Here is a 22,713-nt window from a genome sequence, read left to right on the forward strand (position 1 = left end):
GTGTGTGTGTGTGTCCGAGCTGCTCCTGGTGGAGTGTGTGTGTGTGTGTGTGTCTGAGTGTCTGAGCTGCTCCTGGTGGAGTGTGTGTGTGTGTGTGTGTGTGTGTGTGTGTGTGTGTGTGTGTGTGTGTGTGTGTGTGTGTGTGTGTGTGTGTGTGTGTGTGTGTGTGTGTGTGTGTGTCTGAGCTGCTCCTGGTGGAGTGTGTGTGTGTGTGTGTGTGTGTGTGTGTGTGTGTGTGTGTCCGAGCTGCTCCTGGTGGTGTGTGTGTGTGTGTGTGTGTGTGTGTGTGTGTGTGTGTCCGAGCTGCTCCTGGTGGAGTGTGTGTGTGTGTGTCTGAGCTGCTCCTGGTGGAGTGTGTGTGTGTGTGTGTGTGTGTGTCCCAGCGGCTGATGATGTGTGTGTTTCTTACCTCACTGAGGGATTTTTCAGGGATTTTTATTTGCCTGTGTGGGCATCGTGTCCCAGCTTCAGACGGCTGAGCTGTTTTATATGTGCTGTATACATTTTTTAAAGATACAATCTCTATATATATATATATATATGTGTGTGTGTGTGTGTGTGTGTGTGTGTGTGTGTGTGTGTGTGTGTGTGTGTGTGTGTGTGTGTGTGTGTGTGTGTGTGTGTGTGTGTGTGTGTAATACTGGGCTGGGGAACCGGGCAGTTTCTGCTTTATGAAGGATATCAACTGTCCGATGTATTGTATAGTCTATGAAAACCAATACAAGACTTGTTTGTACTGCAAATAAATATTGAATTATTTTTTTGGTTATCCAGTGTGGGCGTGTTCATTCATCTCTGAGAGAGAGAGAGAGTAATAGCAGTAATAGTAATAGCTGCTGAAAGGAGAAAATATTACAGCTCAACATATTACAGTTCTTTTGGGTGTCTGGATAAAGAAATGCCAGAAATATAGTCAGAATTATGAGAAATGGTCAGAAATGTAGCGAAAAATAGTCAGAAATACAATAAATATAGTCAGAATTATGAGAAATATAGTCAGAATTACTCGGTGGTGGAGGTGTTTGAGTCCCTGATGGGCCCCAGGAGCTGGGCTATATGGCCCTCATAGGGTCTCCCAGGGCAAACCGGGCCTAGGTGAGGGTCAGACTAAGAGCAGTTCACTGACCCTTATGAAGAGCAGAACCACGAGGAGCGAGACGTCCCCCAGTGCGGTGCAGCCGGGGCCAGGCCTGGGGTTGGGGCCCGTAAGAGCTCCTGGTGGCTGGACCTTCCCCCACGGGGTCCGGCCGGGCTCAGCCCAAAGGAGCGCCGCGGGCCCACCACTCACAGGAGGGGCCGTAAGGGGCCGGTGCAGAGAGAATCCGGCAGCAGTCGAAGGCAGGAGCCTAGACAAGCCCTGGACACGGGGACTGGCTTTAGGGATGAGGAATGTCCCCTCACTGGGGGGAGGAGCCTGAGGTTGAGAGGTTCCGACTAGAGATCGTCGGGCTCACCTCTACACACGGCTTGGGCTCCGGAACCACACTCCTCCAGAGAGAAAAGAACGAAAGGGTCGCTTCCCTGCGGCTTCGGCACAGGTCTCTCACTGTAGTGTGTGCCAGGGGCCGAATGGCAGAGCGGAGAACCCGGCCCTCTGGGGTCCCTGGGAGGGTTCTGGAAAGTGCTCCGGCTGGAGACCCGTCGTTCTACTGGGGGACTTCAACACCCCTGTGGGCAGTGACAGAAGGCTTGTTCGACTTCACCCAGCGATGCGCAGACCGATCGGCGGCTGACTTGAAGCAGTGCATGCCGGTTAGAAATTTTGTCCGACTTGAGGCAGCGCCGACGCCACGTGACAGTGACGCATGTCAACAAAGTGCCGCGAGAGCGATTCGAGAGCAGCCGGCGATTACAGCCGGTGCAGTTTCTCCAAAGCAGCTGCTCGAGGCTGCAGGGGCTCTGATGACGACACAGCCGTTCCACGATTGGCCAGATTCACCGCATGACAGCGATCACGTGTGTTTCGTGTTTATTCTAAAACCTTCAGCTCCACTAATGCGCACAAATCTGTTTTTTATAACAGTAAAACCTCCTTTCATGTAGTCGCGATGTTATATTGTCATGTTTATCAAAATATAACTGATTAAAAACATAGACCCCACTTCATTGATAGTGTAGGCTTATATGTTGAACTTTATTCTTGTAAAAACACACGCTGTATTAAGCAGTGCATAAAGTATTACATGACAATAATGTCTCTGAAACATCTGTGTATTGCCAAATATTGCATTTATTTCACTTCAGCTGATAAAGTGTGCAAACACAGCGCAAGCGTCACCGCGGGAAGCAGAAAGTGTCCGACTTCACGTCTGTGTTTGCAGCTCCTCCCCGCCTGCACGCGGCTACTCTCGCCGATCAGGTGCATCCAGCCGCAGCCGATGTCGAACACACCTAGAGACTCCTGGAGGGTGTGATTAGGAGGAACGGCCCCCCTGATCTGAGAGGGGCGGAGCTCTCACCTGGGGTGAAGAGAGGGGCGGAGCTCTCACCTGGTGGTGTGTTGGATCTGATGGCGGAGAGGAAGATGGACAGACCCAAGCGTACTGTGAGGATCTGCTGGGAACGTTTGGCAGAGCTTTGACCAGATCCCGAGGGAGGCTGGAGATATTGAGTCCGAGTGGACCATGTTCTCCTGGAGCTGACCGGTACCGGCAGGCCAAGCGGATCTGCAGCCCGGGTGGTCGTGGAGGCAAAAAAATCAGGCCTGGGAGGAGTTTGGTGAGGCCATGGAGAAAGACTATCGGTCGGCCTCGAAGAGATTCTGGTGAACCGTTGGACGCCTCATGAGGGGGAAGCAGTGCCTACCAACACTGTCTACAGTGGCGATGGGCGGCTGTTGACCTCAACTGGGGATATCATCGGCCGGTGGAAGGAATACTTCGAGGATCTCCTCAATCCCGCCGTCACGTCTTCCATTGAGGAAGCAGAGGCTGGGGACTCAGAGGTGGACTCGTCCATCACCCGGGCTGAAGTCACCGAGGTGGTCAAGAAACTCCTCAGTGGCCCCGGGGTCTGATGAGATCCGCCCTGAGTACCTCAAGTCTCTGGATGTTGTGGGGCTGTTCTTGGCTGACACGCCTCTGCAGCATCGCATGGCGGTCGGGGACAGTGCCTCTGGACTGGCAGAACCGGGCTGGTGGTCCCGCTTTTCAAGACGGGGGATCAGAGAGTGTGTTCCAACTATAGGGGGATCACACTTCTCAGCCTCCCCGGGAAAGTCTATGCCAGGGTACTGGAGAGGAGAATTCGGCCGATAGTGGAACCTCGGATTCAGGAGGAACAGTCTGGTTTTCGTCCTGGTCGTGGAACACTGGACCAGCTCTATACCCTCTACAGGGTGCTGGAGGGTTCATGGGAGTTTGCCCAACCAGTCCACATGTGTTTTGTGGATTTGGAGAAGGCATTCGACTGTGTCCCTCGCGGCGTCCTGTGGAGGTTGCTGGGGGAATATGGGGTCCGGGGTCCGGCTGAGGGCTGTTCGGTCCCTGTATGACTGAAGCAGGAGTTTGGTCCGCATTGCCGGCAGTAAGTCAGACTTGTTCCCGGTGCATGTTGGACTCCGGCAGGGCTGCCCTTTGTCGCCGGTTCTGTTCATAATTTTTATGGACAGAATTTCTAGGCGCAGCCAAGGGCCGGAGGGTGTCAGGTTTGGGGACCACACAGTTTCGTCTCTGCTCTTTGCGGATGACGTTGTCGTGTTGGCCCCTTCTAACCAGGACCTTCAGCACTGGGACGGTTTGCAGCCGAGTGTGAAGCGGCTGGGATGGGGATCAGCACCTCCAAATCCGAGGCCATGGTCCTCAGTCGGAAAAGGGTGGCTTGCCCACTTCAGGTTGGTGGAGAGTTCCTGCCCCAAGTGGAGGAGTTCAGGTGTCTCAGGGTCTTGTTCACGAGTGAGGGGAGGATGGAACGGGAGATTGACAGACGGATCGGTGCAGCTTCTGCAGTAATGCGGTCGATGTACGGGTCTGTTGTGGTGAAGAAAGAGCTAAGTTGAAGGCGAAGCTCTCGATTTACCGGTCAATCTACGTTCCTACTCTCACCTATGGTCATGAGCTTTGGGTCATGACCGAAAGGACAAGATCCCGGATACAGGCGGCCGAAATGAGCTTTCTCCGCAGGGTGGCTGGGCGCTCCCTTAGAGATAGGGTGAGGAGCTCAGTCACTCGGGAGGAACTCGGAGTAGAGCCGCTGCTCCTCCACATCGAGAGGGGTCAGCTGAGGTGGCTCGGGCATCTGTTCCGGATGCCTCCTGGACCCCCGGGAGAGCTGGAGGAAGGGCTAGAGAGAGGGAAGTCTGGGCATCTCTGCTTAGACTGTTGCTCCCGCGACCCGGCCCTGGATAAAGCGGAAGAAGATGGATGGATGGATGGATGGATAGTCAGAATTATGAGAAATATAGTCAGAAATACAATAAATATAGTCAGAATTATGAGAAATGGTCAGCAAATTAGCGAAAAATTATCAGAAATACAAGAAAAATTGTCAGAATGATGAGAAATATAGACAGAATGATGAGAAATATAGTCAGAATGATAAGATTGTGTATTTTTCCCTCTTGTTCTCTCCTTTTCTTTAGGAGAACGGCCCTCATGGCTGTCTCTGAGACTTCCTCCCCCCGCCCACTGGTTTCCTGTTGCCTTGTGGGTAATTTCAGACACAGATGGTTTCTGAAGCATGTGATGACACCGATTGCTGAAGCGATCCCCGCTCGGCTTCCTCTTCCTCACTCTAGTCGTGTTTATCTAGAGCTCCACACAGGAAACGCATCATCGGTCTGCGTTAGTTTACTGACCTCCAGTCCGGCTCAATGTAAACATTACACTGAGCATCAGCTGATCTAAAGTGTGTTAGCCACAGTGGCGAGGAACCAATCAGATGAGGAAGCAGAGTCACTGATAGACCACAGAATGAGTGTGAAAGATGGCCGCTCTAGAGCTCCGTTAGACAGCAGGTCAGAGATCGGCCCTTTTAAACATCTACAGATTTACCCTTTAACCCCGACTGACACATCAAGTTTCTGATGGATTGGGCTTTAATGTACTTCATGTACTTTCATTTAAGCGTGAAATTGTACCTTACATTTGGGTAATAGTTGCTGGAGGAGAAAATATTACAGCTCAACATATTACAGTTCTTTTGGGTGTCTGGATAAAGAAATGCCAGAAATATAGTCAGAAATGCAATGAATATAGTCAGAATTATGGGAAATATAGTCAGAAATGCAATAAATATAGTCAGAATTATGAGAGAAATAGTCAGAATTACAAGAAATGATCAGAAATACAATAAATATAGTCAGAAATACAATAAATATAGTCAGAATTACAAGAAATGGTCAGAAATACAATAAATATAGTCAGAAATACAATAAATATAGTCAGAATTATGAGAAATATAGTCAGAATTACAAGAAATATAGTCAGAATTACAAGGAATGGTCAGAAATGCAATAAATATAGTCAGAAATACAATAAATATAGTCAGAAATACAATAAATATAGTCAGAATTATGAGAAATATAGTCAGAATTACAAGAAATATAGTCAGAATTACAAGGAATGGTCAGAAATGCAATAAATATAGTCAGAAATACAATAAATATAGTCAGAATTATAAGAAATGTTCAGAAATACAATAAATATAGTCAGAAATGTAATAAATATAGTCAGAAATGTAGCGAAAAATAGTCACAAATACAATAAATATAGTCAGAATTATGAGAAATATAGTCAGAATTATGAGAAATATAGTCAGAATTATGAGAGAAATAGTCAGAATTACAAGAAATGATCAGAAATACAATAAATATAGTCAGAAATACAATAAATATAGTCAGAATTACAAGAAATGGTCAGAAATACAATAAATATAGTCAGAAATACAATAAATATAGTCAGAATTATGAGAAATATAGTCAGAATTATGAGAAATATAGTCAGAATTACAAGAAATATAGTCAGAATTACAAGGAATGGTCAGAAATACAATAAATATAGTCAGAATTATAAGAAATTTTCAGAAATACAATAAATATAGTCAGAAATGTAATAAATATAGTCAGAAATGTAGCGAAAAATAGTCACAAATACAATAAATATAGTCAGAATTATGAGAAATATAGTCAGAATTACAAGAAATATAGTCAGAATTACAAGGAATGGTCTAGAAATGCAATAAATATAGTCAGAATTATGAGAAATATAGTCAGAATTATGAGAAATATAGTCAGAATTATGAGAAATATAGTCAGAATTACAATAAATGGTCAGAAATGCAATAAATAGTCAGAATTATGAGAAATATAGTCAGAATTACAATAAATGGTCAGAAATGCAATAAATAGTCAGAATTATGAGAAATATAGTCAGAATTACAAGAAATGGTCAGAAATACAATAAATATAGTCAGAAATACAATAAATATAGTCAGAATTATAAGAAATGTTCAGAAATACAATCAATATAGTCAGAAATACAATAAATATAGTCAGAATTATAAGAAATGTTCAGAAATACAATCAATATAGTCAGAAATGTAGCGAAAAATAGTCAGAAATACAATAAATATAGTCAGAATTATGAGAAATATAGTCAGAATTATGAGAAATATAGTCAGAATTACAAGGAACGGTCAGAAATACAATAAATATAGTCAGAAATGTAATAAATATAGTCAGAAATACAATAAATATAGTCAGAATTATAAGAAATGTTCAGAAATACAATAAATATAGTCAGAAATGTAATAAATATAGTCAGAAATGTAGCGAAAAATAGTCACAAATACAATAAATATAGTCAGAATTATGAGAAATATAGTCAGAATTACAAGGAATGGTCAGAAATACAATAAATATAGTCAGAAATACAATAAATAGTCAGAATATGAGAAATATATTCAGAATTACAATAAATGGTCAGAAATGCAATAAATATAGTCAGAATTATAAGAAATGTTCAGAAATACAATAAATATAGTAAGAAATGTAATAAATATAGTCAGAAATGTAGCGAAAAATAGTCACAAATACAATAAATACAGTCAGAATTATGAGAAATTTTCAGAAATACAATAAATATAGTCAGAATTATAAGAAATGTTCAGAAATACAATAAATATAGTCAGAAATGTAATAAATATAGTCAAAAATGTAATAAATATAGTCAGAAATGTAGCGAAAAATAGTCACAAATACAATAAATATGGTCAGAATTATGAGAAATATAGTCAGAATTATGAGAAATTGTCAGAAATACAATAAATATGGAATAGTTCACTCAAAAATGAAAGATCTGTCATCAACTCATGCTCAAGTTGTTTTAAACCTGAATAAAGTTCTTTCTTCTGTTGGAAAATATATTTTGAAGAATGGAAACCAAACAGTTGCTGGTCCCCATTGTAGGAAATAATAATGTGGAAGTCAATGGTCTGTGTTGAACAGGAGAGATGAATACAGGTTATGATCAACATTAGACTGAGGAAATAATGATGACATTTTAGAGTGAACTGTCCCTTTAAGAACAGGCGAGTTCAGACTGCGCTACTGTCACTTTAAGACCTGCACGCATCTAATATACAGACACACACCGATCTGACTTTAGACATGACGACTGTGTTTATGTTGTGTGTGTGACAGTATTAGCGCAGTGAGACTAATCACGTGTTTGACAGGCGTTTAGCGCTCAGCTCATGATAAAACACTGCATGAGCCAATGAAATGTTTAACCGGCAAGGCTTTAAAACGCATGCAAATAATAAACTTGGTGATTCGTGGGAATAACTGTAGTGTTCTGTGAATATAATGCTGCGTTCACACTAGAAGCGAATGAAGCCTATAAATCGCATGTAGTCGGACGTTTGAACATTTCTCGCTTCATTCTCGTCATGGGAGGAGCTTCTGCCAGCGGCTCGTCTCGTTGTGAAATGGCTGACATGGATTGTTTTAAAATAGGGTGAATAAGCTCAATGTGCGGCTTTAGCTAGCTTGTAGTCTCAATAGGGTGAATAAGCTCAATGTGCCGCTTTAGCTAGCTTGTAGTCTCGATAGGGTGAATAAGCTCAATGTGCCGCTTTAGCTAGCTTGTAGTCTCGATAGGGTGAATAAGCTCAATGTGCTGCTTTAGCTAGCTTGTAATCTCAATAGGGTGAATAAGCTCAATGTGCGGCTTTAGCTAGCTTGTAGTCTCGATAGGGTGAATTAGCTCAATGTGCTGCTTTAGCTAGCTTGTAGTCTCAATAGGGTGAATAAGCTCAATGTGCGGCTTTAGCTAGCTTGTAGTCTCAATAGGGTGAATAAGCTCAATGTGCCGCTTTAGCTAGCTTGTAATCTCGATAGGGTGAATAAGCTCAATGTGCGGCTTTAGCTAGCTTGTAGTCTCAATAGGGTGAATAAGCTCAATGTGCGGCTTTAGCTAGCTTGTAGTCTCGATAGGGTGAATAAGCTCAATGTGCGGCTTTAGCTAGCTTGTAATCTCGATAGGGTGAATAAGCTCAATGTGCGGCTTTAGCTAGCTTGTAGTCTTGATAGGGTGAATAAGCTCAATGTGCCGCTTTAGCTAGCTTGTAGTCTCGATAGGGTGAATAAGCTCAATGTGCCGCTTTAGCTAGCTTGTAGTCTTGATAGGGTGAATAAGCTCAATGTGCCGCTTTAGCTAGCTTGTAGTCTCGATAGGGTGAATAAGCTCAATGTGCGGCTTTAGCTAGCTTGTAGTCTTGATAGGGTGAATAAGCTCAATGTGCCGCTTTAGCTAGCTTGTAGTCTCGATAGGGTGAATAAGCTCAATGTGCGGCTTTAGCTAGCTTGTAGTCTCAATAGGGTGAATAAGCTCAATGTGCCGCTTTAGCTAGCTTGTAGTCTCAATAGGGTGAATAAGCTCAATGTGCGGCTTTAGCTAGCTTGTAGTCTCAATAGGGTGAATTAGCTCAATGTGCCGCTTTAGCTAGCTTGTAGTCTCAATAGGGTGAATAAGCTCAATGTGCGGCTTTAGCTAGCTTGTAGTCTCAATAGGGTGAATAAGCTCAATGTGCCGCTTTAGCTAGCTTGTAGTCTCAATAGGGTGAATAAGCTCAATGTGCGGCTTTAGCTAGCTTGTAGTCTCAATAGGGTGAATAAGCTCAATGTGCCGCTTTAGCTAGCTTGTAGTCTCTATAGGGTGAATAAGCTCAATGTGCCGCTTTAGCTAGCTTGTAGTCTCAATAGGGTGAATAAGCTCAATGTGCGGCTTTAGCTAGCTTGTAGTCTCAATAGGGTGAATAAGCTCAATGTGCGGCTTTAGCTAGCTTGTAGTCTCAATAGGGTGAATAAGCTCAATGTGCGGCTTTAGCTAGCTTGTAGTCTCAATAGGGTGAATAAGCTCAATGTGCCGCTTTAGCTAGCTTGTAGTCTCTATAGGGTGAATAAGCTCAATGTGCCGCTTTAGCTAGCTTGTAGTCTCAATAGGGTGAATAAGCTCAATGTGCGGCTTTAGCTAGCTTGTAGTCTCAATAGGGTGAATAAGCTCAATGTGCGGCTTTAGCTAGCTTGTAGTCTCAATAGGGTGAATAAGCTCAATGTGCCGCTTTAGCTAGCTTGTAGTCTCAATAGGGTGAATAAGCTCAATGTGCGGCTTTAGCTAGCTTGTAGTCTCAATAGGGTGAATAAGCTCAATGTGCCGCTTTAGCTAGCTTGTAGTCTCAATAGGGTGAATAAGCTCAATGTGCGGCTTTAGCTAGCTTGTAGTCTCAATAGGGTGAATAAGCTCAATGTGCCGCTTTAGCTAGCTTGTAGTCTCAATAGGGTGAATTAGCTCAATGTGCCGCTTTAGCTAGCTTGTAGTCTCGATAGGGTGAATAAGCTCAATGTGCGGCTTTAGCTAGCTTGTAGTCTCAATAGGGTGAATAAGCTCAATGTGCGGCTTTAGCTAGCTTGTAGTCTCAATAGGGTGAATAAGCTCAATGTGCGGCTTTAGCTAGCTTGTAGTCTCGATAGGGTGAATAAGCTCAATGTGCCGCTTTAGCTAGCTTGTAGTCTCAATAGGGTGAATAAGCTCAATGTGCCGCTTTAGCTAGCTTGTAGTCTCAATAGGGTGAATAAGCTCAATGTGCCGCTTTAGCTAGCTTGTAGTCTCGATAGGGTGAATAAGCTCAATGTGCCGCTTTAGCTAGCTTGTAGTCTCAATAGGGTGAATAAGCTCAATGTGCCGCTTTAGCTAGCTTGTAGTCTCGATAGGGTGAATAAGCTCAATGTGCCGCTTTAGCTAGCTTGTAGTCTCAATAGGGTGAATAAGCTCAATGTGCCGCTTTAGCTAGCTTGTAGTCTCAATAGGGTGAATAAGCTCAATGTGCGGCTTTAGCTAGCTTGTAGTCTCGATAGGGTGAATAAGCTCAATGTGCCGCTTTAGCTAGCTTGTAGACTCAATAGGGCGAATAAGCTCAATGTGCCGCTTTAGCTAGCTTGTAGTCTCAATAGGGTGAATAAGCTCAATGTGCCGCTTTAGCTAGCTTGTAGTCTCAATAGGGCGAATAAGCTCAATGTGCCGCTTTAGCTAGCTTGTAGTCTCAATAGGGTGAATAAGCTCAATGTGCCGCTTTAGCTAGCTTGTAGTCTCGATAGGGTGAATAAGCTCAATGTGCGGCTTTAGCTAGCTTGTAGTCTCAATAGGGTGAATAAGCTCAATGTGCCGCTTTAGCTAGCTTGTAGTCTCAATAGGGTGAATAAGCTCAATGTGCGGCTTTAGCTAGCTTGTAGTCTCAATAGGGTGAATAAGCTCAATGTGCCGCTTTAGCTAGCTTGTAGTCTCGATAGGGTGAATAAGCTCAATGTGCGGCTTTAGCTAGCTTGTAGTCTCAATAGGGTGAATAAGCTCAATGTGCCGCTTTAGCTAGCTTGTAGTCTCAATAGGGTGAATAAGCTCAATGTGCCGCTTTAGCTAGCTTGTAGTCTCAATAGGGTGAATAAGCTCAATGTGCGGCTTTAGCTAGCTTGTAGTCTCAATAGGGCGAATAAGCTCAATGTGCCGCTTTAGCTAGCTTGTAGTCTCAATAGGGTGAATAAGCTCAATGTGCGGCTTTAGCTAGCTTGTAGTCTCGATAGGGTGAATAAGCTCAATGTGCGGCTTTAGCTAGCTTGTAGTCTCAATAGGGTGAATAAGCTCAATGTGCCGCTTTAGCTAGCTTGTAGTCTCAATAGGGTGAATAAGCTCAATGTGCGGCTTTAGCTAGCTTGTAGTCTCAATAGGGTGAATAAGCTCAATGTGCCGCTTTAGCTAGCTTGTAGTCTCGATAGGGTGAATAAGCTCAATGTGCCGCTTTAGCTAGCTTGTAGTCTCGATAGGGTGAATAAGCTCAATGTGCGGCTTTAGCTAGCTTGTAGTCTCAATAGGGTGAATAAGCTCAATGTGCCGCTTTAGCTAGCTTGTAGTCTTGATAGGGTGAATAAGCTCAATGTGCGGCTTTAGCTAGCTTGTAGTCTCAATAGGGTGAATAAGCTCAATGTGCCGCTTTAGCTAGCTTGTAGTCTCAATAGGGTGAATAAGCTCAATGTGCCGCTTTAGCTAGCTTGTAGTCTCAATAGGGTGAATAAGCTCAATGTGCCGCTTTAGCTAGCTTGTAGTCTCAATAGGGTGAATAAGCTCAATGTGCCGCTTTAGCTAGCTTGTAGTCTCGATAGGGTGAATAAGCTCAATGTGCCGCTTTAGCTAGCTTGTAGTCTCAATAGGGTGAATAAGCTCAATGTGCGGCTTTAGCTAGCTTGTAGTCTCGATAGGGTGAATAAGCTCAATGTGCCGCTTTAGCTAGCTTGTAGTCTCAATAGGGTGAATAAGCTCAATGTGCCGCTTTAGCTAGCTTGTAGTCTCAATAGGGTGAATAAGCTCAATGTGCGGCTTTAGCTAGCTTGTAGTCTCAATAGGGTGAATAAGCTCAATGTGCCGCTTTAGCTAGCTTGTAGTCTCAATAGGGTGAATAAGCTCAATGTGCGGCTTTAGCTAGCTTGTAGTCTCAATAGGGTGAATAAGCTCAATGTGCCGCTTTAGCTAGCTTGTAGTCTCAATAGGGTGAATAAGCTCAATGTGCCGCTTTAGCTAGCTTGTAGTCTCAATAGGGTGAATAAGCTCAATGTGCGGCTTTAGCTAGCTTGTAGTCTCAATAGGGTGAATAAGCTCAATGTGCCGCTTTAGCTAGCTTGTAGTCTCAATAGGGTGAATAAGCTCAATGTGCCGCTTTAGCTAGCTTGTAGTCTCGATAGGGTGAATAAGCTCAATGTGCCGCTTTAGCTAGCTTGTAGTCTCGATAGGGTGAATAAGCTCAATGTGCCGCTTTAGCTAGCTTGTAGTCTCGATAGGGTGAATAAGCTCAATGTGCCGCTTTAGCTAGCTTGTAGTCTCAATAGGGTGAATAAGCTCAATGTGCGGCTTTAGCTAGCTTGTAGTCTCAATAGGGTGAATAAGCTCAATGTGCGGCTTTAGCTAGCTTGTAGTCTCAATAGGGTGAATAAGCTCAATGTGCCGCTTTAGCTAGCTTGTAGTCTCAATAGGGTGAATAAGCTCAATGTGCGGCTTTAGCTAGCTTGTAGTCTCAATAGGGTGAATAAGCTCAATGTGCCGCTTTAGCTAGCTTGTAGTCTCAATAGGGTGAATAAGCTCAATGTGCCGCTTTAGCTAGCTTGTAGTCTCAATAGGGTGAATAAGCTCAATGTGCCGCTTTAGCTAGCTTGTAGTCTCAATAGGGTGAATAAGCTCAATGTGCGGCTTTAGCTAGCTTGTAGTCTCAATAGGGTGAATAAGCTCAATGTGCCGCTTTAGCTAGCTTGTAGTCTCAATAGGGTGAATAAGCTCAATGTGCGGCTTTAGCTAGCTTGTAGTCTCAATAGGGTGAATAAGCTCAATGTGCCGCTTTAGCTAGCTTGTAGTCTCAATAGGGTGAATAAGCTCAATGTGCGGCTTTAGCTAGCTTGTAGTCTCAATAGGGTGAATAAGCTCAATGTGCGGCTTTAGCTAGCTTGTAGTCTCAATAGGGTGAATAAGCTCAATGTGCGGCTTTAGCTAGCTTGTAGTCTTGATAGGGTGAATAAGCTCAATGTGCCGCTTTAGCTAGCTTGTAGTCTCAATAGGGTGAATAAGCTCAATGTGCGGCTTTAGCTAGCTTGTAGTCTCAATAGGGTGAATAAGCTCAATGTGCCGCTTTAGCTAGCTTGTAGTCTCGATAGGGTGAATAAGCTCAATGTGCCGCTTTAGCTAGCTTGTAGTCTCAATAGGGTGAATAAGCTCAATGTGCCGCTTTAGCTAGCTTGTAGTCTCAATAGGGTGAATAAGCTCAATGTGCCGCTTTAGCTAGCTTGTAGTCTCAATAGGGTGAATAAGCTCAATGTGCCGCTTTAGCTAGCTTGTAGTCTCAATAGGGTGAATAAGCTCAATGTGCGGCTTTAGCTAGCTTGTAGTCTTGATAGGGTGAATAAGCTCAATGTGCCGCTTTAGCTAGCTTGTAGTCTCAATAGGGTGAATAAGCTCAATGTGCCGCTTTAGCTAGCTTGTAGTCTCAATAGGGTGAATAAGCTCAATGTGCCGCTTTAGCTAGCTTGTAGTCTCGATAGGGTGAATAAGCTCAATGTGCGGCTTTAGCTAGCTTGTAGTCTCGATAGGGTGAATAAGCTCAATGTGCCGCTTTAGCTAGCTTGTAGTCTCAATAGGGTGAATAAGCTCAATGTGCCGCTTTAGCTAGCTTGTAGTCTCAATAGGGTGAATAAGCTCAATGTGCGGCTTTAGCTAGCTTGTAGTCTCGATAGGGTGAATAAGCTCAATGTGCGGCTTTAGCTAGCTTGTAGTCTCAATAGGGTGAATAAGCTCAATGTGCCGCTTTAGCTAGCTTGTAGTCTCAATAGGGTGAATAAGCTCAATGTGCCGCTTTAGCTAGCTTGTAGTCTCAATAGGGTGAATAAGCTCAATGTGCCGCTTTAGCTAGCTTGTAGTCTCAATAGGGTGAATAAGCTCAATGTGCCGCTTTAGCTAGCTTGTAGTCTCAATAGGGTGAATAAGCTCAATGTGCCGCTTTAGCTAGCTTGTAGTCTCGATAGGGTGAATAAGCTCAATGTGCGGCTTTAGCTAGCTTGTAGTCTCAATAGGGTGAATAAGCTCAATGTGCGGCTTTAGCTAGCTTGTAGTCTCAATAGGGTGAATAAGCTCAATGTGCCGCTTTAGCTAGCTTGTAGTCTCAATAGGGTGAATAAGCTCAATGTGCCGCTTTAGCTAGCTTGTAGTCTCGATAGGGTGAATAAGCTCAATGTGCCGCTTTAGCTAGCTTGTAGTCTCAATAGGGTGAATAAGCTCAATGTGCCGCTTTAGCTAGCTTGTAGTCTCGATAGGGTGAATAAGCTCAATGTGCCGCTTTAGCTAGCTTGTAGTCTCAATAGGGTGAATAAGCTCAATGTGCCGCTTTAGCTAGCTTGTAGTCTCGATAGGGTGAATAAGCTCAATGTGCGGCTTTAGCTAGCTTGTAGACTCAATAGGGCGAATAAGCTCAATGTGCCGCTTTAGCTAGCTTGTAGTCTCAATAGGGTGAATAAGCTCAATGTGCCGCTTTAGCTAGCTTGTAGTCTCAATAGGGTGAATAAGCTCAATGTGCCGCTTTAGCTAGCTTGTAGTCTCAATAGGGTGAATAAGCTCAATGTGCCGCTTTAGCTAGCTTGTAGTCTCGATAGGGTGAATAAGCTCAATGTGCCGCTTTAGCTAGCTTGTAGTCTCAATAGGGTGAATAAGCTCAATGTGCCGCTTTAGCTAGCTTGTAGACTCAATAGGGCGAATAAGCTCAATGTGCCGCTTTAGCTAGCTTGTAGTCTCAATAGGGTGAATAAGCTCAATGTGCCGCTTTAGCTAGCTTGTAGTCTCAATAGGGTGAATAAGCTCAATGTGCCGCTTTAGCTAGCTTGTAGTCTCAATAGGGTGAATAAGCTCAATGTGCCGCTTTAGCTAGCTTGTCTCAATAGGGTGAATTCAGGGGGATTGGGACACATTCTCCAAGTCATCTCAATGGCAGAAAGTGTCCCAATCGCCCTGAAATCACTCTATGTAGAGCTCAAACTGAGTAAAGAGCGCTTTCTACTACTCTCCAGACTGTCCCACCTCCTCACTCACTTTCTTCCAAGATCCTTTTATTCTGTTTCTATAAAGTATGAAGATGTGTCGACAGCTCCGGGTATCCACATATGATTCTGTCCTCAGTGTTGTCACCATAGATATACATAATAAAGGCTAGATGTCTTACGGCGGAGTCTCTAACGTCGTCACCGGCGGCCATCTTGTCACAGGCGAGCTTTCTGGCTCCTGATGTGAGGCGAGTGATCTGAACACAAATACTCTTATCTCGCTGACATCTGGACGGATTTACAAATGGTTTGGTTTCTTACAAACGTTATTAACGTGGCTATAATTCTGGATGCTTGAACAAATTATTCATAAGTATGCAGTGTCATAACTAACATCTCTGATGTTTATAACAAACCAAACAGTTTGAAAATCGGTAGAAAATTTAGCAAGTTATGGTTATTTATAAAGTACATGCACCATTAAAACACAATGTTAGGAGTGACTGAGACAAGATGGCCGCCAGGAGCAGACGTCCACCTCCATTGGCCAGCAGCGGACAAGACATCTAGCCTTTATTATGTATATCTATGGTTGTCACTACTAGAGCAAGCTCCTGATTGGTTAACGCGGTGCGAATATCCACCAGATTTTTCAACTTGCGCGAATCACGTGTCAATTCACGGCGTGTCATTCGCCTGAATCGTGCCGCAGAATGTCTATTCGTGTCTGAGAGATAAACTAAGAGACATAAAAATTATTAATTAATTGCAAAGCCAAAAAAAATGCAATTCACAAGCGCATATTGAACTGTGAAGGCCGTACCGAACCGTTCAATATTATATTGAGAATTGTTAGCCTGGCTCCGCCTCCTTCGCACTTTTCCTTCAGGACGTCTGGGATTGCGTTATGTTTTCTCTGGTCCAATCAGTGAACAGAGGCTGAGAACGATAACGCTGATGTCATGCGCTAGTTAGAGACGACATACGTCACGGCTAAACGTTAGCGATTGGTAATGGCGGATCCAGAGCGGCTCTGGGCAGATCCAATAGTTTTAAACTGCAAGAGTTCCCGCCTTCAAGGAAGTAAACGCTGGTCAATGGAGAGCGAGACTCGCTGAACAGATGAAGTGTGTGAGAGTCTGGTGGGACCAGGACACAGAGTTGGAGCAATAAAGGCAGAATTGCGAGATCTAAAACAGTTTCCTTTAAAACAATGCTCGAGGGGTCAGTTCAGCTTCAGTTTTTGTTTCCCCAAATCATACTTGATGGTTTTATTGTTCTGCTGATCCATATGAATGAATGTGGTGTCGAGATGATCAGTGTAAACTCTGTCTGTTGTCTCTCATGAAGAGTGTAAAACAACTGCTTAACCAGACTCTTGAACACTCGGGTTAATGCGCAGGTTTATTAACTGAAGCTGAGGTCAGGAGTCCATGACCCCAGACACGGTCTGCTGCTGATGAGGTCAGAGGTCACCTGTCTCTGTTCACAGCTCTTCCTGTCTCACTTTGCAGAAGCAGAAGCAGTGAATCCCACACAAACACAGAGCGCTGGGATCTGGAGCCGATATCACCAGTCTTTCAGATGTGGATCTGCACATGGAGAGCTAATCCTCAGACACTGCCAGAAAACATGAAGCTTTCAGCGCTTCATCTCCTGTTAGTGGGCGGGATATATTAGGCAGCAAGTGAACATATTGTCCTCAGAGTTGATGTGTTAGAAGCAGGAAAAATGGGCAAGCGTAAGGATATGAGCGAGTTTGACATGGGCCAGATTGTGACGGATAGAGACTGGGTTAGTGGAGGACTAGATACAACTAAAGTGTCCATGTGAACACGCAGTATTAAAGAGGTCATGAACTGCCTTTTTTAATTTTTTATCCTGTTGTCTGAGGTCAACTAATGATGTTCACGTGGTTTTTACATTCACAAACATCATAATGAATGAGTAATAGTCAATATTCTGCCCTGGTTTTGAGGCTCTATGAAGAAACGCTGGGTTTTGATGGGCGTGCCGCACTGAAGACCCGGAAGTGTGTTTTAATCTCACTCTGTCTGCAGATCCAGTCTGGAGTTTAGATTCTCTGCCCGAGCCTGAACTTGACCCGCGGGCCGATATTTCCCAGCACTATCCTCAGGTCAGGCTGATATTTCCCAGCACTATCCTCAGGTCAGGCCGATATTTCCCAGCACTATCCTCGGGTCAGGCTGATATTTCCCAGCACTATCCTCGGGTCAGGCTGATATTTCCCAGCAGTATCCTCGGGTCAGGCTGATATTTCCCAGCAGTATCCTCGGGTCAGGCTGATATTTCCCAGCACTATCCTCGGGTCAGGCTGATATTTCCCAGCACTATCCTCAGGTCAGGCTGATATTTCCCAGCAGTATCCTCAGGTCAGGCTGATATTTCCCAGCACTATCCTCAGGTCAGGCTGATATTTCCCAGCACTATCCTCAGGTCAGGCTGATATTTCCCAGCACTATCCTCGGGTCAGGCTGATATTTCCCAGCACTATCCTCGGGTCAGGCCGATATTTCCCAGCACTATCCTCAGGTCAGGCTGATATTTCCCAGCACTATCCTCAGGTCAGGCCGATATTTCCCAGCACTATCCTCGGGTCAGGCTGATATTTCCCAGCACTATCCTCAGGTCAGGCCGATATTTCCCAGCACTATCCTCGGGTCAGGCCGATATTTCCCAGCACTATCCTCAGGTCAGGCCGATATTTCCCAGCAGTATCCTCAGGTCAGGCCGATATTTCCCAGCACTATCCTCAGGTCAGGCTGATATTTCCCAGCAGTATCCTCAGGTCAGGCCGATATTTCCCAGCACTATCCTCAGGTCAGGCTGATATTTCCCAGCAGTATCCTCAGGTCAGGCCGATATTTCCCAGCACTATCCTCAGGTCAGGCTGATATTTCCCAGCACTATCCTCAGGTCAGGCTGATATTTCCCAGCAGTATCCTCAGGTCAGGCTGATATTTCCCAGCACTATCCTCAGGTCAGGCTGATATTTCCCAGCACTATCCTCAGGTCAGGCCGATATTTCCCAGCACTATCCTCAGGTCAGGCTGATATTTCCCAGCAGTATCCTCAGGTCAGGCCGATATTTCCCAGCACTATCCTCAGGTCAGGCTGATATTTCCCAGCACTATCCTCAGGTCAGGCCGATATTTCCCAGCAGTATCCTCAGGTCAGGCTGATATTTCCCAGCACTATCCTCAGGTCAGGCTGATATTTCCCAGCACTATCCTCAGGTCAGGCCGATATTTCCCAGCACTATCCTCAGGTCAGGCCGATATTTCCCAGCAGTATCCTCAGGTCACGCTGATATTTCCCAGCACTATCCTCAGGTCAGGCCGATATTTCCCAGCAGTATCCTCAGGTCAGGCTGATATTTCCCAGCACTATCCTCAGGTCAGGCTGATATTTCCCAGCACTATCCTCAGGTCAGGCCGATATTTCCCAGCACTATCCTCAGGTCAGGCCGATATTTCCCAGCACTATCCTCGGGTCAGGCTGATATTTCCCAGCACTATCCTCAGGTCAGGCTGATATTTCCCAGCACTATCCTCAGGTCAGGCTGATATTTCCCAGCACTATCCTCAGGTCAGGCCGATATTTCCCAGCACTATCCTCAGGTCAGGCCGATATTTCCCAGCACTATCCTCAGGTCAGGCTGATATTTCCCAGCAGTATCCTCAGGTCAGGCTGATATTTCCCAGCACTATCCTCAGGTCAGGCTGATATTTCCCAGCACTATCCTCAGGTCAGGCTGATATTTCCCAGCAGTATCCTCGGGTCAGGCCGATATTTCCCAGCACTATCCTCAGGTCAGGCTGATATTTCCCAGCAGTATCCTCAGGTCAGGCTGATATTTCCCAGCACTATCCTCAGGTCAGGCCGATATTTCCCAGCACTATCCTCAGGTCAGGCCGATATTTCCCAGCAGTATCCTCAGGTCAGGCTGATATTTCCCAGCACTATCCTCAGGTCAGGCTGATATTTCCCAGCACTATCCTCAGGTCAGGCTGATATTTCCCAGCACTATCCTCAGGTCAGGCTGATATTTCCCAGCACTATCCTCAGGTCAGGCCGATATTTCCCAGCACTATCCTCAGGTCAGGCCGATATTTTCCAGCACTATCCTCGGGTCAGGCCGATATTTCCCAGCAGTATCCTCAGGTCAGGCCGATATTTCCCAGCACTATCCTCAGGTCAGGCCGATATTTCCCAGCAGTATCCTCAGGTCAGGCCGATATTTCCCAGCAGTATCCTCAGGTCAGGCCGATATTTCCCAGCACTATCCTCGGGTCAGGCCGATATTTCCCAGCACTATCCTCGGGTCAGGCCGATATTTCCCAGCACTATCCTCGGGTCAGGCCGATATTTCCCAGCACTATCCTCAGGTCAGGCTGATATTTCCCAGCACTATCCTCGGGTCAGGCCGATATTTCCCAGCACTATCCTCGGGTCAGGCCGATATTTCCCAGCACTATCCTCAGGTCATGCCGATATTTCCCAGCACTATCCTCGGGTCAGGCCGATATTTCCCAGCAGTATCCTCAGGTCAGGCTGATATTTCCCAGCAGTATCCTCAGGTCAGGCCGATATTTCCCAGCACTATCCTCAGGTCAGGCCGATATTTCCCAGCACTATCCTCAGGTCAGGCCGATATTTCCCAGCAGTATCCTCGGATCAGGCCGATATTTCCCAACAGTATCCTCAGGTCAGGCCGATATTTCCCAGCACTATCCTCGGGTCAGGCCGATATTTCCCAGCACTATCCTCGGGTCAGGCCGATATTTCCCAGCACTATCCTCGGATCAGGCCGATATTTCCCAACAGTATCCTCAGGTCAGGCCGATATTTCCCAGCACTATCCTCGGATCAGGCCGATATTTCCCAGCACTATCCTCGGGTCAGGCCGATATTTCCCAGCACTATCCTCGGGTCAGGCCGATATTTCCCAGCACTATCCTCAGGTCAGGCTGATATTTCCCAGCACTATCCTCAGGTCAGGCCGATATTTCCCAGCACTATCCTCAGGTCAGGCTGATATTTCCCAGCACTATCCTCAGGTCAGGCTGATATTTCCCAGCACTATCCTCAGGTCAGGCCGATATTTCCCAGCACTATCCTCGGGTCAGGCCGATATTTCCCAACAGTATCCTCAGATTCAAGATTCAAGAGTTTTATTTGTCACATACACAGTTATATACACAATATACAACTGGCAGTGAAATGTAAACAGGTCCGCTCCATGGACAGTGCAAATAACAGTTACAAGAACACAAGGGAAATTAAAATAGAAATAGAATAAAATTAGAATAAAAAGTATTAACATAAGTAGAGTTATAAATAAATCAAGTAAGATAAAAATAGGAAATAAGATAAAAATAAAAAAATAAAATAAAAATATAAAATATAAAGTAAGTGGATATGATAAGTGAGATAAACTGTAGACTTAAAAATAAGTGGTTAACATAAAATATATATATATATTTATATATAGAGAAGTATGATGTGCATGCAATAGGTATAATTGCAAATCGGAGTATAATGTGCAAACAGGAGTATGATGTGCAAACAGGTTTATTACAGGTTGTTACACAGTAACAATAGGAAAGTAAAGTGCAGTGCAATGGCAGTATGTGAATGTTAATGTTTAAACTGGATGTTTATGTGTGTGCGGGGTGAAGTGAGTCACGTGACTGAGTTCAGGAGTCTGATGGCCTGGGGGAAGAAACTCCTCCTGAGTCTTTCAGTCTTTGCCATCAGGCTACGGAAGCGCTTACCAGATGGCAGCAGGGTGAAGTGAGAGTTTGCAGGGTGATTAATGTCTCTGATGATTTTAGTAGCTCTACCTCTGCAGCGTTTGGTGAAGATGTCCTGCAGAGACGGGAGAGCTGAGCCTGAGATGCGCTCGGATAAGCGCACCACTCTTTGCAGGGCTTTGCAGTCGTGACTGGTGCTGTTCCCGTACCACGCTGTGATGCACTGAGTCAGGACACTTTCTATCGCCCCTCGATAGAAAGTTTTCAGGATGGCTGGTGAAACCCTGAATTTCCTCAGCTGGCGCAGGTGGTACAGTCTTTGCCTGGCTTTTTTCACCTGTGTCTGGATGTGTGTAGTCCAGGTCAGATCCTCGGAGATGTTCACACCCAGGTATTTGAAGCTGCTCACTCTCTCTACCGGTGTCCCGCTGATCATGAGAGGGGAGTATGACCGATGCGGTCTCTTCCTGAAGTCCACAATCAGTTCTTTGGTCTTGTTAACATTCAGAGAGAGACAGTTGTCCTGGCACCATGATGTCAGTTGCTCCACTTCGTCCAAGTATGCCGTCTCATTGTTGTTGGAGATGAGACCCAGGACAACAGTATCATCAGCAAACTTGATGATCGAGGTGGAGCTGTGTGTGGACAAACAGTCATGGGTGTAGAGAGAGTAGAGCAGGGGACTCAGCACACAGCCCTGTGGAGCTCCAACACTCAGGGTGATGGAGGTGGAGGTGAACTGGCCTACTCTCACCGCCTGGGGTCTGCCAGTGAGGAAATCTTCAATCCAGAGGCAGAGAGAAGAATTCAGGCCTAGATCCAGGAGTTTGTGTGTTAGCTTAATGGGAACTATGGTGTTAAAGGCTGAGCTATAGTCAATAAATAGCAGCCTGACATAGTTCCCACCCACAGGTCAGGCTGATATTTCCCAGCACTATCCTCAGGTCAGGCCTTTGATCAAGCGTTTGTGTTTTTTTAATCATTACTTTATTAGCCTCATTGGGTGGGCAGAAAGCTATGCCATAATCAGAAAAAATATATATATATTAGCAAAGTAAGAACTAATACACAACTAAGAAACAAATGTGTACAAAGTTCCACAAGTCAGGATTAGAGATGTGTGTTAACTCTCAGCTCATGCAGTGATGGAGCGCTCTGAGACGCCATCATGAGCTGCTCGCGTGAACACTGCGCTCTGCTTCACTAGACTATTTCTTTTCGTTTTGAATTGTTTTGTTTAATAATGGACATTTCAAGCTTTCTATACTCATATATTCCTCATGTCTGTGAGGCTGAGATTGGGTTTATTTATGAGACGCTCCAGTTCATGTGAAATGAAAGTGATCGCTCCCGCGCCTCCGTCACGATTATATTTTGCTATATTTGCTTCTTATTTATTAAATCCAGGCGATTGGCTGAAGAAACATTGATTCAAATTAAGATACAATTTATACGAAACGAAATTCACTTTAAAGAAAGGCTTTCAACAAAATAAAACTTAATATTAAACAAAATATAATAACCACCAAACTCATTTCTGATCCACTCGCATCTTTGCACTTTTCATAATCACATGAAATGTAAAAATAACATTATAATATTTAAAAATAAATATGAAACAAAATACATTGTTTAATGGCTACAACAAGTACAGTAGCTACAGTAAAGATTCATGTCATGTCTGAGGTGGATTAGAGCGGATTATTGATCTGAGCGTCCGTCACACATCACCGGCTCTCTCTCCTCAGAACACACACGTATTCATAAATAGTCGGGTTTAAATCGGGCTCAGGCTCATAATTACAGTTACCACAGTGTGTGTGAGAGACAGAGGATGGTGTGTGTCTCTGTCTGATTCAGATTACTGAGTTTCTGAAG

This window comes from Gobio gobio (genome assembly GCF_949357685.1).
Source record: "Gobio gobio genome assembly, chromosome: 19".
NCBI lineage: Eukaryota > Metazoa > Chordata > Actinopteri > Cypriniformes > Gobionidae > Gobio > Gobio gobio.